This window comes from Harpia harpyja, chromosome 7 (genome assembly GCF_026419915.1).
Source record: "Harpia harpyja isolate bHarHar1 chromosome 7, bHarHar1 primary haplotype, whole genome shotgun sequence".
Classification (NCBI taxonomy): Eukaryota; Metazoa; Chordata; class Aves; order Accipitriformes; family Accipitridae; genus Harpia; species Harpia harpyja.
In genome coordinates, this window is record NC_068946.1 from 14,735,853 (window position 1) to 14,750,289 (window position 14,437).

General features: G+C 46.5%; 1 long non-coding RNA gene across 1 annotated transcript; it reads right to left on the minus strand.

The window, feature by feature from the left end:
* Nucleotides 1-1,299: 1,299 nt before the first annotated feature.
* LOC128144590 (uncharacterized) lies at nt 1,300-11,274 on the minus strand. Its single transcript, XR_008236127.1, has 3 exons — nt 10,379-11,274; nt 2,744-2,823; nt 1,300-2,429 (listed from the first exon to the last, which is right to left on the minus strand). It is a non-coding gene; the product is annotated as an uncharacterized LOC128144590 (long non-coding RNA).
* Nucleotides 11,275-14,437: the final 3,163 nt, after the last annotated feature.

Genomic DNA, 14,437 nt, shown 5'->3' on the forward strand with positions numbered 1-14,437 from the left:
TTCAAAATGCTTCTCTGCAGCCTTCCCTGTCCCTCCCTCTTCCTCTGAGTCTGGCCATTGTCAGCTTCATCCCGCTGCCCCAAGCAAAGCCATCTTCAGCCCCTGTGCACTAGGATGTGCACCCCTTCCCCAGGGCTGGATCCCATCTCTTGCAGAGAAGAGGTAGACAGGGTCCACCAAGCAACGAGATGGGGCAGGTTTCACCCTCGGGCAGGTGGTCTCTCTTGCATTTACTCCCAATGTTGAAAAATGCCAAAGACGCTGTGCTGAAGAGCAAACTAAATGGCTAAAGCCCCCAGAAGGTTTTCCATTTATAATGTTAAGTAAGCAAAGGGAATGATAGGAGCTGTATCCTGGCTGTTAAATAATCAGAGGAAAATAAATCAGTTATGGAAAGTATATCTGCATGGAAATGGGGAGGGGAACTGCTATCAGCAGTGGGAAGTATCCAGCAGCATGGATTATTGATTAAAGCAGTAAGCAGGGGTGATATGGAGCTGGGTCTCCCATCCCACAAGTGCCTGATGCCCAGCCACTGGTGTTTTTTCCCTCACCTGTTGGACCCACAGCTCTGATTCCTTTCACCAAGCAGATGCATCCCTATGTAAACCTGACAATGGAAATCCTTCCCTGTTTCATACATTTCCTTCAACAAACCAAATCACCTACTTGTACTTTTAAGAACAATCTTTAAAATAGGTATTTCAGTTAGGCTTAGAGAAGATGCTGGCTCTAGTAGGACCAAAATTAATCCACAAATAGAGACTGTGGCACAAACCACTAGACAATATGGGAATGCCTGTCCTTCACTTTGCTAGCACCATTGCTGAGGACACTGAAAATGTAAGCTCCTAGGCAAAAATATCAAATGGAAGGCAATTCCACTGCTTTCATATAAGCTACAGCAAAGCTGTAGACTCTGTCTCTAGCAAAGGAAAGGTCTGGTACAGCCCTGGGGCTTTCTGTATCACAAGAGGAGCGTTAATGAAGAGGAGACAAGTCTCATCTGAAAACCTTTCCTGTTTTTACAATGTTAAACACCAACAGACAGGATCAGAATCTTTGTTCAAAGTTATAGTTAGTCAGTTGGTTTCATCCTCTCTTTTTCTGGACCAGAATGTCCTGTACACTGCAGTGTACCAGAGAGCTAACACCAGCTTACCCAAGAGCTGATAGCAATCTGTCGATGGATGGACACCTGTTCCAGCCTGCAGCATACTATCTCCATCCTTGGCTGAAGGGAGAAGCAGCTGCCATAATGGAAACACTTGGTTGGGTTTTGCAGATCAAAAAGGAGGAGAACCTGATCTGAAAGGAATCACTTCCATTTTTTTGTAACCATCAAACTTTTCCATCAGGAGCAAAGTGGGAAGCAAATCTAACTCAAAGCAGCGAGACCAGCTTGTCTCAAAGCAAGGCTGTGGTTTAAGAAGCTGAGGGCAACAGAAGTAGGAATAAAGCAGACTACCACTCATAGGACCTGGGTTCCCACCCCTGCCTCTCCTTGCATGACCTTTGGCAGGTCTCTGATGCTCCCTGAGCCACCGTCCCATTCTGTCCTCCTCAATGGGAAGATGGAGATTTCCTAACCCCCATGTCATGGAAAGCAGAGCCAGAGATGCTGTAAAAGGCACTCAGCTTTAATTAAAAAAATATATTGTGGGCTTCATCACTAGGAAGAAAACTCTGAAATTGTGAATGGGAAGGCAAAACCAAAAGAGCTAAATACATGGGTTGTTTTTAATCCGATGCTTTGCAAAATCAATTTCAGCTCAGGACCTAAGGGTCAGGAGAGACCTGACTCCTGATTTCCCAATGCTTATTGCTGGCATGACAATTCCTCTGCCTTGTGCTTTGGCTGAAGGTCTTTCAGGCAAAGAACATGGTTTATTCTGTGAATGTTCAGTGCCAGGCCCAAAGGGAACAGGAATCACTCTGAACTACTAGCATTTGAATGCATCTGGCTTTTCTGCATCAGTCCATCCACACTGCACATTGCCAGGCTTTCATACTTCACTGCAAAGACGCAAAATGTCCCAAACCAGCCTTTGTCTCCTGATGCACAGAGAAATCAAACAGTGAATATTTCCTAGAAATCGTAGAATGGTTTGGGTTGGAAGGGACCTTTAAAGATCATCTAGTCCAACCCATCAAGACATTTCAGGCAGTCCATATCCAGGCCCTAGGGTGCAGCTGCCAGTGACTTGGAATAGGACTCCTGGTTCAAATGAGGTCTGACGTGAAATTTGGTCTCACCAGCCTTGAGCAACAAACTCATAAACCTGCATTAGTGTTAAAAGCCTCACTGAGTCCCCCATGGCAGCATCTACACCTCCACCTTCCTTCAGAGGCTGTGCTTTTGGAGATGCTTGACTTCACCACTGCATCCAGCTGCGAACAGGCATCAGGATCTCCATGGTGTTGAACATCTATGGAGAAAGCACACTGTGAAGGTGGCAAGTTCTGGCAAAACTAGAAAATGCCATTAACTAAAACACAGGCATGGAACTATGCAAAAATAGGAGACCGTTTCATAATGTGCTCACATAAACAGATGAATTAAGCTGGCTCTCCAGTCAGCTCTAGCTATATCTGCCTTGCAAGTGCTTGACTTTCCCACCTTAACACGGCTCTTAGCATGCTTTTTTTTCCCCGTGCATTGCATATAGAAAATACAGCTGCCCGCCCGCACCCCAGCTCTGCAGTAAGAGAATCCCAGTGTTGAGTGAGTGCAGGCACTTACCGGCTGACACAGCGTCCCTGCTGCAATCACAAGGGTCTCTTTATAGAGCGGCTCTCCGGGCACACAAGACCTGGACCAGCCTAACCGAATCAGCAGAGAAAAATAAACATCCTTCTCTTGGAAGTGTCTAGCACAATTTCATTAAACCAGAGCATGACTGCGAAGAAGCCGGATGTATATTTATTGAATTGAGCCCTAGGAGAATAAAAAGGGAAAAGAAGCCCCTGGCTGTTACGGTGAGGGGGGATTTAAGGAAACTAAACAAAGCAAGAACTACCCCCCTGCTCAAATCCCAATGCTAAAAAAAGAAACTACAAAGTCATTTTCAGATGTGATTTCCACGGAGGGTAATGTGAACACGCTGCGGTTTTAAAACAATTACATGAAGAAAGGTGTCTTTTGGAAAGAGGGGCACAAGAATTACGAGCGTGTTTCCAACAAGCGGCATTCCTGCCTGTTTTACAGCATGCTCTGGACGCCGGCCTACCTCCGAGGTGGAGTGTGAACATAAAACATTTCCCCAATTGTTTTCCCTGCTCAGATGCGGCGATGCTGAACAGCTGCGAAGCGACACGCAGGCAGTGTTCCCCGGCCTGGCTTTCACTCTCAGTGGCAGGGCGCAGGGGTTTAGAGCTAATTAAGAAATGAAAATTGACTCTCAACTCCACACATTTAACCACCTCCTCTTGCTCCCAGGGAAGGGGTTTCTGTTTCAGGGTATTTCAGATCAACCCCTGTTCATTTTTCTCTGCTTCTTTTGTCTTTTTTTTTTTTTTTTCCTTATTGGAAGTGGCTCCAGAGAGGCTGTTTAAAACATTTCAGTTACCAAAAATCAGCTTCCAGTAAAGAAATAACATTGACTGTTCTGATAATCCTTCTTACAGCATCTCTCTCCTACCAGTGATGCAACATTTCTTTTAACAAATGACCCCGAGTTATCACCTCTTCTCTCAAAAAGAGGTCCTGGACTGGAGATGCATTAGAAATGTCACCTTGCTCTACTTGAGAGAGATACAGAAAATATGGCCACTCATGCCTGAAGGACATGGAAATGTGTTATTTGTGATCAGAGCAGCGATATAGCAGTAATAGCAATAAAAAACATTATAAAGCTATTGTTAATACTGGTATAAAGGTGTAATTTTGGCTTTTTGCTTTCAACTTGTATCCCTACTGAAAAAGCATAAAAGGTGAAACGAACTAATCAAAGAAAAAACAAAAGGTACCCAATCAGGTATAATAAACTCTAACGTGAGAGGTGGCCTGCATAAGGAGCACGCAAAGAAGGGCAGGCAGGGATCTTTCTTTGCTGCTGCACTGATTCCCTCCTGCAAGAGCCCAGAAAACACTTCCCCTGAGCTCTCCAAATCGCTCCCTGAAATGACAGACAGATGACCCTCTGCCCGGCTGCACTGAACCTGCAAGGGCTGCAGGAGCTGACGGGCAACATCACAAGATGCCACAACAGGCAAAGCATCTCTAGCGTGTCAGGCTATCTCAGCCCGCTTTTAATAACACCAGCATCCCTTCCTCAGGTCAGGAGTATCACATTACACAATCCTTCTGGTGTGAGAAGTGGGAAGGAAAGACAGAATAGCCTGTCAAGAATATTTTAGCTGGGCTATAAATACTGATGAAGCAGGCTGCCTTCCCTTCCTGATGCTTCACAAAGCTTCTCCACAAGCAGGAAACAACTTGAGGAAAAAGCTACCCCCCACTCCCGCTTGGCATCAGGCTGCAACATCTCTGCACCCTTGAGGATCTTTTCCCAGGCAGAAAAGGGGTGTTGTAGCCTAGGCACTTTGCAAAGCTGGGTGAGTAGATTTGCCACACATTGCTGGACTGGGGTAGCAGGGCCTGGGGTGTGCAGGCAGGGGGCTGGAGATAATTATTATCCCTAATTATGTGAGCAGATTTGGGAGTACCAATGCACCCCGCTCAATGCAGGGATGGATCAATACAAACCTCTTAAGGCTTTGTTCCCCAAAGCGTGAAAGTTAAACTCTAATACAATGTAGTTGCCTCTTTCTTTTTTTGTTTAAACAAAAGCTAAAAACAAAGAAAATGGCAAGAAAAGCAGAAAAAAATACAGTCATCAGCACCTGGTTATTACCAGAATCCATGGGGTATGGAATCTGATACCCATTGCCTTTATCGGGTCAGGGTTTGACAAGTAAAAGAAGTAGATTATGGTAGATTTTCAAAGCCCTTTTAACAGCGCAGACAACTGAAAAGCTGGGTACTCCGGTCTCAGCCTTATTAAAGGCTATTTTCATAACCATAAACTAACAGAACAATGTCTCATTTTATAATTAATACATATTGTTATTAATAGATTTAAACAAAGCTGGCTTTCATTCCTTTATTTTGTGGTGCATTTGGTGAAGCACTTAAAGGGGGCCATTCCAGTGTACGCATATAACTGTTTTAATTACATCCTGTGAATTTATTTTTCCAGAGAGAAATATTTCTCCGGGAGAACGTCTATAAAAGTAACTTTAGAAGCAATGTAATTTTGTGTGTGTTTCCTATAGGAAATCTGTTTAGTTTAAGTCCCAGGTTCTAACACTCTCTTTTATGCAGCAGTGCGACCTGAAGAATGCTGCTGACAGCCGCGTTAAATCCTTGTATCTCTTCTGAAATGAAATTGCTGATGGATTTGTGAGTCATATCTTGATGGGACCTTGCCTCCTCCCTCTCAACTGGATTTCGCTTGCAGGATGACTCCTTCACAGACACCCCCCCAAAAGGAGGCACCTTACCTTAACGGGCATTCCAGGCGTTGATTTACGTGCCCATGTTGGTGTTGCATTTGTGAGTTATTTTTACCGTCATTTATTTAACCAAGGACAGCCCCACAGGATCTTGACTGTAGTTTCCCAGATACAAGAAGAAAAACTTTATGGATTTCACAGCCATCAAAATGAGAGTTCCCAGGAAGAGTATCCTCCAGGAGGGGCTTTGGTCAGGCTCGAGCGTTTATTTCTTTCCCCTAGGAAGCGACAAAGACAGCTGGAAACTCCAGCCCACAGCCACTTTGTCACCCCCTTAAACTCCTCATTTCTGGGGTTTGCACCTATCGTTTCACCTTCTAACTTCATCCCAACCTCAGGGGGTTAGCAATTAGCAATGTTTCCCTCCTCTGCCAAGAAAGAGTCCATGTTCCTCTGGGTGACTGAACACAGACTACGGGGACAGGCATGCTCTGGGTCCTTGGTCCTGCCTGTCTCTTCTCTGCAGACCACAGACTGCTCCCCATTTGGCACAAGTCTGTCTCTGGAGACTTTGCTTGGGTCCTGCTTGTAGTTCTGACCATAGCCAGATCTTCAGCAGCTTTGGCTTCTAACACAAGGTGATGGAAAAGCTGTTAGCTTCCTACTGCTGGGGGCTGCAAATCAGCTTTTTTTTTCCTGATAACTTACCGTATAGCCCTTAGCTCTTCCTGCTCAGATTTTGCCCTATGCCTCATCATTGTGGAAGAGCAGATATACCCCAGCACCCCAGTGAAAAGACTCTGTGATGTACCAGCACTGTGATGTCCCGCTTGGAAAGCCTTTCTCTGCCCTACATCCGCTGGGCACTGGTGTGAGGAATTGCACCAGGTCACCTTGGAGAGGAGAGCACCTTTCCTCACCTAAGGAAAAGGGCCCAGCTTCTAAGAAAGCCAAAGGCAGGCAAAAGCAGCTCTTCCTCTAGGTAATGACAAGAAATTGGACACTCCAGAGTGGCCCCTTGCCAGTGAGGGATTTCTAGCACAGAAGAAGTGTGACCCTCTCCGACCTTCAAGTGCAGTTTTGCACTTGGTTTTCTTCTAGGAGGCTTGAAGCAAGAGCTGCTGCTGGGCACCCAGATCCCAGTGCTGCAGCAAAGGAGATGCCTTTGGACATGGGACAGTGACAGGTGGTGCACAAATAGGCTCGGGTTAAACAAGGGAAGAGTCAATTGTCCTTTCCAGACTCTGGGCTCCAGAAGAGTGGCCAGCTGTATGGCTGGAAACATAGTCTGGGATTGTGCAAGGTCCTTGAAGAAAAGCACCTGTGGCTGGAAGTTTCTGATGGTAACAGTTGTCCTAATAAAAGATAGTCCTTCAGCTTAAGAGAAGACAGTGTCTTCAAGATTAGTTACATTCTTCTGCATCTTTGGTCCTAATTGCCTTGGGCTGATTGGGCACTGCCTTCAAATCAGCCCTGCCTTACGTGCTGCGCTGCCAGATCCTTTGTCAGAAATGTCCTCTTCCTTCCTTTTCCTCTCTACCATTAAACCAGGAGAATTAAGTGTAGCATGGGTTCTTGCAAGTAGGTGTGATCAGCTCTGTGTGATTCAGCTCTTGCTGCTGTGAGGTTTCACCACCTTGAAAATTACACGCTTCCAGAACACAGAGGAAAGGGTTTGAGTCATTTTAGACATAGGAAAAAAAAAAAAAACACAGAGAAAGTAGCTTTCCCATATGAAGAGTATGGTGGATCAGCTTTGCCAGCTATAAAAACCTATCCTGGTTACTTACTCATCCTGGTGACAGGATATTTTCACTGTTCACTTGAGATAGTGCATTAGCGGTACCACAAATTAGTCTGTAAGGACCGTTCTTTAACTCTGGGAAAGCAAGTCTTTCAATGCCACAAAATGCGGCGGGGCATTTCACACTGCCAAATACACTTATGATATACGCAGAAAGTGCTGTAGGCCAATAACACAGGAGGAGCAAGACAATTGCACCTGATCATATAAGAAAGCTGGTCTCCAACAGATGGAGAAATAGTCATTATTAGTCCCTACTAATTCTTCTCTATCCTTACTATTGATCTGTATTGGCACTATTGCAAACCCTCGCTCTGCTGTTGTAAGCAATGCACAAAGATGGTGCTGTGAGTTGCTAGCCATTTAAATCAAAGCAATGGAAGGGGGATGACCTGCCCCAGACTGACAGAGATCTGTTGCAGAACTGGAGAGGAAGCCAAGGCAGTGAATGTTGCTGTGTTCCCGTGCCAGTACTCTTATGGCTCTGATCTGCAAGTCTCTGATCTAAATTTATCTGGATTTTGGACTGACGGGGATTGAGCTGTGTAATCCAGCAGCCTAGCTGAGTAGCATCATGTAAAAAAGTCTCACCCACTCCTACTTACCTCTAAGAAAACCTGGGTGGTGGACTTGAAGTCATCTTGAAAGGCTGCACCTTAACCACAGCAGGTGCTGAATTTATGGCTATGATCAGAAAGTGTTGACTCACCTCATTAACTCCTAAAACTCAGAGAGAATGGAAGATACTGTGTTGGACAGATGAAATGGGGAACAGCAAGGCTAGCAGTTCCTAAACACTTTCCAGTTGGATTGGTTTGAAGGAAAAACCCAAGGTTGGAGCCAAGCCATGAATAAAAGGCCTGGAGCTCTCCAGAGGAATGTGAGGTCCAAGGCTGAAATGGAACATCCCATCTCCCTGCAGCAGGTTTCACACTGACCTCAGAGGGATACTTCAGGCTCACGCTTTCTGGGAATTTTTTTTTTGCCAGGCTTGGACACACAAAGAGAAAGCCCAAGCAGTTGGACAGTTACTCGCCCAACAGATGCTGTGCCATGTCTGTCTGGGCTTGGAACAAGAGATGCTACTCTAAGTCAAAACTAGGTGGCAGAACAAGGCTCTTCTTGGAGAGGCTAGTGGAGAAACCTCAAGACCCATCCTGCTTTGCAGGGACTGAAGACAAAGCTGTGAGGGGTCAAATCACAGTGGTGGGGTCCTGCATTATTGTCAAGGACATGTGAAGAAAGGATAAGACAATAGGGCAAAAATAGATTATTATTGTCTCCTGAGTGCACAGGAAAACAATCTGCTTCTGAAGGAAAAAGGCAACCTTACACTTCTTTCTTGCTGGTAAAGACAAGGTTCCAGCTTTTGCTCTGATGAGTGCCATGCTCATTTATGAATTTTTTCATGGTTTGACAGTGAGAGGTCCAAAAGAACCCCTAAATCTCAAACCCTCTTTTCACTGCTACTCAACCATGCAAACTGTACTTTACAGCCCCGACACTTGGTTACCCTACCTACACCCAAGACCTGGAAGAAGGCCTTGCAGGCTCTCATGGAGCCCACCATCTCTTGGCCACTGGACTTCCCAGGAAGATGCCAGCACACACTTCTTTACCAAGGCAGAGAGCACAGAGCCTGCACCCATGCTCTAATGAGAAAAGAATTACAGAGAAACACTTTTAACCAACTTCCTCTGTAGATGGTTAAAAGATTTATTGTCTAACGTGAAAAGAAATAGTGGAAATGCTTAGGACAAAGTGCTGCAGGCTGCAGCTCTTTGCCTTGGTTGAGGTCTTCTTTAATGGCTTCCATGCACCAAAGTGTTCAGGCAACAGGCAAATTCTCCATGGCTGGTAAGCCCCTCCTGGCTCTCCTGACAAGGCAAGGATAACTACCTGCTCTGTGGCAGGGGAGAGGAGATGTTAAGGCTTTATCTCCCATCGCCCAAGCTAGTCTCTCCAGCCTCTGGCTTGCCTCTCCCTTGTTTTGTTCTTGGGCAATAACCATCCTGTGACAGTGCTGGGATTTAGGTCATTTCCTTCCCCACTTCTCCTCGAGGGGTTTTAATTAGCATTGCCATTGTACTCCTTAATTTGACTATACTCCTGGCTTCCAGTTTAAGCCTCCTTTTTTTTTTCTTGTTATGAGCCCTTTAAGACACAGCTGTAAAACTCTGCAGACTGTATATCATAACACTTCATAATCACACTTGCATTTTAGTAACATGACAGAAATCAGCTCATTCCTAGTGACCCTGAGAGCCTCAAAGCAGTACGCCAGCACACGTTAATAATGAAGCTGGGAGTGAGGCGTCGAGCTGGAGCACCTCTGCCCCCCGCTGCTGTCCTCAGTGGTCCTCTGGGACAACCTTGGTGGGACGAGGCTGAACCCAAGGTAGTCGGGGGACTGGGAGCAACATCTCATTCCCTGGCAGGTCCTTGCTGAGCTATACCAGGTCTGCATGAAGGTGGACGCTTCCCGGTGCGTGGTTTTTTTGGTAGGGCCCTGTGGCTAACCATTGGGATGAGCTGGGCTCCCCAAGGCACGTTGTGGGGGGTCCTGCATTTCTGTGAAGAAGGGATAAGACAAAAGGGCAAAACCAGATTCTTTTTATCTCGTGAGTGCATAGGAAAACAATCTGGATATGTGAAGACAATAGACAGCCTACCAGTACAGAAAATTGAGTCAAGCATCCTTTAGAGCATATACACACGTGTAGGCACATTCATCCACCAAAAATGGACTTTCACTTAGAGATCATTCTGCTAACTGAACCAACAAATATATTTTCTTACTTATTCTAACTTAATCTACCCAGAAGATGTGTTTCTGAGGCCCTGGGCTCCAGCAGGAGCACAGTCCATCACAAAGAGGACAATGACAGCCACACATTGAGCTCATTGGAAACCATCCAGATAGCTGAAAAGCACTGCTACCCCTTTTCTGTGCTGACCAAGATCAACACGGGACGGGGTCCCTCTCCTGTCATGTGTTTATACAGCACCTTGTGCAGCAAAGCCTTGATGTAATTAGCCCCTTTAGCTGTAATGACACCAATAACGGCTGTAAAGCCTTCCCTCCTGATCTCTCACAGCTGCAGATCTCCAACTCACCATGACTTTCTTCTCCCCGGGACCCTATTTCCACCTTCAGCAGTACGTCCACTGGTTTTCACAGCAAAGGGCAGTGCAGTTCTGGCCCTTCCTCCACCATGCAATGTGCTGCAGCACAGTCCTTATATGTTTTTCCTCCTGGCTGCACGTTTAAGGCCCTGATCCAACACTTAGAGAAGTTTGCAGAGCACTTGCCATTGACCCGAGTAGGTTTTGGATCAGGTGCTGCAAGTAAAATTTGTCCTAGCCAGATACCAGTCACTAGGGTGTAGTTTTGAGACTGAGTTTAAATACCGAAGCCCAAGCCTGGACTTGGCTCCCTTGCTGACCTTTCAGAAAGCCTCTTCTCATTTTCCTTGGCTTCTTTACCAGTTCTGCAGCCGCCTGTGGGTTTGGTAGTGGTTCAGGTTACTTGCTGATGGCCTGTTCTTCTACCTCTGCCTTTCAAGAAGAGTTCACTCCAGGATTTATAACAGGTTTTTGGTAGCACCCTCTGTACTTAAATCTGTAAAACCATTTCAGTTTAAGCACCTGTTTTCACACGCTCATAATTTCACAAAGCATCCACCTTTTGGGATAAAATTTTCCATGCTTCAGCTCTTGCCCAAGGCGCTATTTTTTTTTTTCTTTAAATAAAATTCCAAAAGGAAAAAAAAAAAGTTTAATCCAAATCCATTCCACATTTCTGTACTTGGCTTGAGGCAAGAAACTTTCCCCATTCAAAAAAATTTCTAACCACACTTCTTGTTGTGAAGCTCAAAGGAAAAAAACTGGTGCTCAGGAGCTGCCACAAACACTCTAGGAAGACGACTGGAGCCCAGCCATGGGCTGAAAACCCTGATCCACCCCAAAGACTTGAAAACAAGGTGCCTCTCCTTCCCTTGCTGTCAGGCAGTGTGGAGTACATAGTTCATGCAGCTTCGTTAGCTTGCAGTGCCTCCAGCAGCAATGGTGTTATGAAGGTGGCTTCTCTGTCATGAGAGCCCATGGCCAGGCTGTGACCCAGCCTCTCCTGGAGCCAGTGGGAGCTTTTCCACCAAAATGGACTTTTGGTCATGCTTGCAAGTGCATCACTAATTATGGGTGGGTTCAAAGCCCCCTGAAGTCAGTAGGAGCCTTTCCAGTGACCTCAGCTATCTGAGCAGCTGTGGTTCAAAGGCTTGACGGGGTCTGTGGGAGAAGCCAGCACAGCTTGTAAAATACATGCCAGGTTTTTCTTTTATTTTTTACTCCCTGCTCTTCAGGACGTCTTAGGAAATGAAATGCAAAGAAATAACACCAGGCCAATACTCAGGCTGTAAGATCAAGCAGTCAATGTAATCAGGAAATTGTTTAAAAAAACCTTACGTTTCTCCAGAAATGTTGTCTCAGCTTCCCTGAGCCACTTCTCTTTTCCCCGGTGTTAAAGGTAATGTATCACTTGTCTTATTTGAATCTGTCCTCATTCCTGTTACTGCAGCACACTGGTCCCAAGCCACCTCCAGGGCCCCAGGCATGTCCCAACCCCAAAGTAAGGGTCTAACTGCCTCCAACAACATTTTGCTCCTCCTGGCCTCTAAAGGATGCCCTTGGAGTGTTGTCCCACTCATCACTCCCCCAGAATAATTTCTGGTGGCGCAAGTCTTTCTTACACTCAGAGCTCTGGCTTGGAAACCCAGACATCCAGCTTTCAGCTGCTAGAAGACAGGAGAAAAGGACATGGGAGACAGAGATCCCTGGTACCACCATTGAATCAGAAGAACTGTGAGGCAGGAACATTCCTGGATCACGAACTAAGGCTGGGGCACAGCAAAGAGCTACCCACAAAGCTCCTGTGTCCCAGGTCAACCTGTCAGACCATCCTTCCTCTAAACCTAAGGCTCACTGGGGCAGCCAGCCTTCCTCCAAAGTGCTCACAAGATGCACAAGGTCCCTGCCCCTCCGCGAAAGCTGCTCTCAGCAATCAGGAGGCAGCTTAGTCACTCTCCTAGAAGATGCGTTGACAGTCCTTTGACTCAACAGCAGCTGTATCACCATCCCCCTTTCAAGCAACTCAGCTGTTTTGGGTGTCTTTTCTGCCAAGCAAGGCAGCATCCATTGAACGGCCTCTTCTGCACTTTTCTAAGGATGGCTTAGGCCCACTCCAGGATTCCCTCCTTGTGAGTCCAGTAATAAGCTGCTCTTCCAAAGCCTGAGATTTGGCTGCTTGCTTTTGGATGTCTGCAGAGCTGTTGATCTTCTTGGCCAGATAAAGGCTAACGCCATACCCAACAAAAAAAAAAAAAAAAAGCCTCAAGACCTCTAAAGCAACTATTTCTAGCCAGAGGAGTCAGAGCCAATCACATATAAATGTACATGTCTACGTTGATTAATCCCTGCTGGGAACACTCTTGGAATGCTCCATTTCCATCTCCCAAAACTTTGGAGAAGACACAGCTGAAGAGAGGACAATTTCTTAAACAATTTCAGCAGTATCACAGTGCTCTAGTGGTCTTTACCACCCAGGGACTTCAGAGCAAGCAACAGGACTGTCACCAAGCAGATGCATCAGTGGTTGACCTGCTTGATCTTGTAGCTTTCCCCATCAAGTGTGGCTACAGCCTTGACAATGAGTGCAAGGGTGTAAAAAGAGAGCCAAGCTCCAGGAGACAGACAGAGCAAGTATTGAGAGTATATGAAGATATGGGGTCCACAGTAGGAGAGGTAAAGGTGTGGCAGGACCACAAATTAAATATTTGACATGAGAAAGGGCACTTTCCACTTGCACAAAATAATCAAGGACAAATTTTCTGGGCGTGAGCTGGAAGTGAACTCCAGTGGGCGTTAGTTCACATAAAACCCCCTCCTTTCTTAGCAAATTTCAGCCTTAATTTGGCACCGAAATCTACACTTAATAACCCAACACTTTCCAAAAATATAGTTGCCTTTAACAGTGCAATGAAAGCTCCCACTCCCCCAACTCCTTTTCTGCAGAAGCACCAGCAGGTGACTGGGACTCAGCCCTGCATGGCCATCAAGCCATCCCATCTACCTGAACCTGGGAAGGACTTTACTCCTTCTGGAGGGGTTACTTCCCTCTCCAAGCACACCTTTCTCCCACCGAGGAGACATCCTCTCTCCTGCATCACACGGTGGCTTACCCACAAAGCCCAGCCACCAGCAGAGCCAGCCTGGGCAGCAGCAGATGCAGATGCTGAGACCAACCGTGGAAGTTTGCATGCGCCTTCCACCACGGGCTGTCCCCCCTCCACGGTGCTGCATTGGAAGCAGCTGGATGCCTTCGGGTGGTCCTGTGCTCCGGTTGCTCTCCGCAGTCGCATACTGAGAGCCCACAAGCCCCGTGCAAATACAGCACATGATACTTGAGAAAGTGACATTTTAACGAAATAACACATTTAATGCGCATTCCCACACAGCTTCTGGTCGCTCCTACCAGCAGATATAAAACACAGCACAATAGAATAGTATTTAGCTGCAAGAGACCCTGGTCTCTCACCCTTCATTTTGGCTCCAAAAGACAAGTATCCTATTAACGGGGGCTCTGAGTTTACAGCCCTCTGTCTAACGGAGTTAAACATAAAACCAGCCCTTTCTTGACACTTATGTGGACAGGAATGAAAAGCTGAGAGCCAAGGAGCACCAAAACTGGAGGAAAAAACCTTTTCTTCCTCCCAGGCTACCCGATAGGCGCAGGGCTACCTAAGAACAGCGGACGTTGGGTGGCCCGTGAATTCCTCCTGGCTCCAGGGCTAGTCTCCAGCACAAGGTGCTCCTCAGCTGAGCTGCCCCTGCAGCCATCGGGATCCCATCAGGGATGCTGAGGCCATTGAGGGGGATTTTCTTGCTCTCCTCTGCCTTGTCCCACTCCACCCATGCATGGTGACAGCCACAGCTTCATCACACTGAAAACCTGTCACTATTGGAAAATCTCCTCTGGCTCTTCTCCACTCAGCGGCTTCCCTGTATCCAGGCTGCTCAGGATCACTTTAAATCAAGTTCTCTTGGTGCATCCTCCAAACCAGCTCTTCTGTCAGGACATTTTTGTTTGTACCCATGGCTGTTTGCTGAAGACCCAAACTG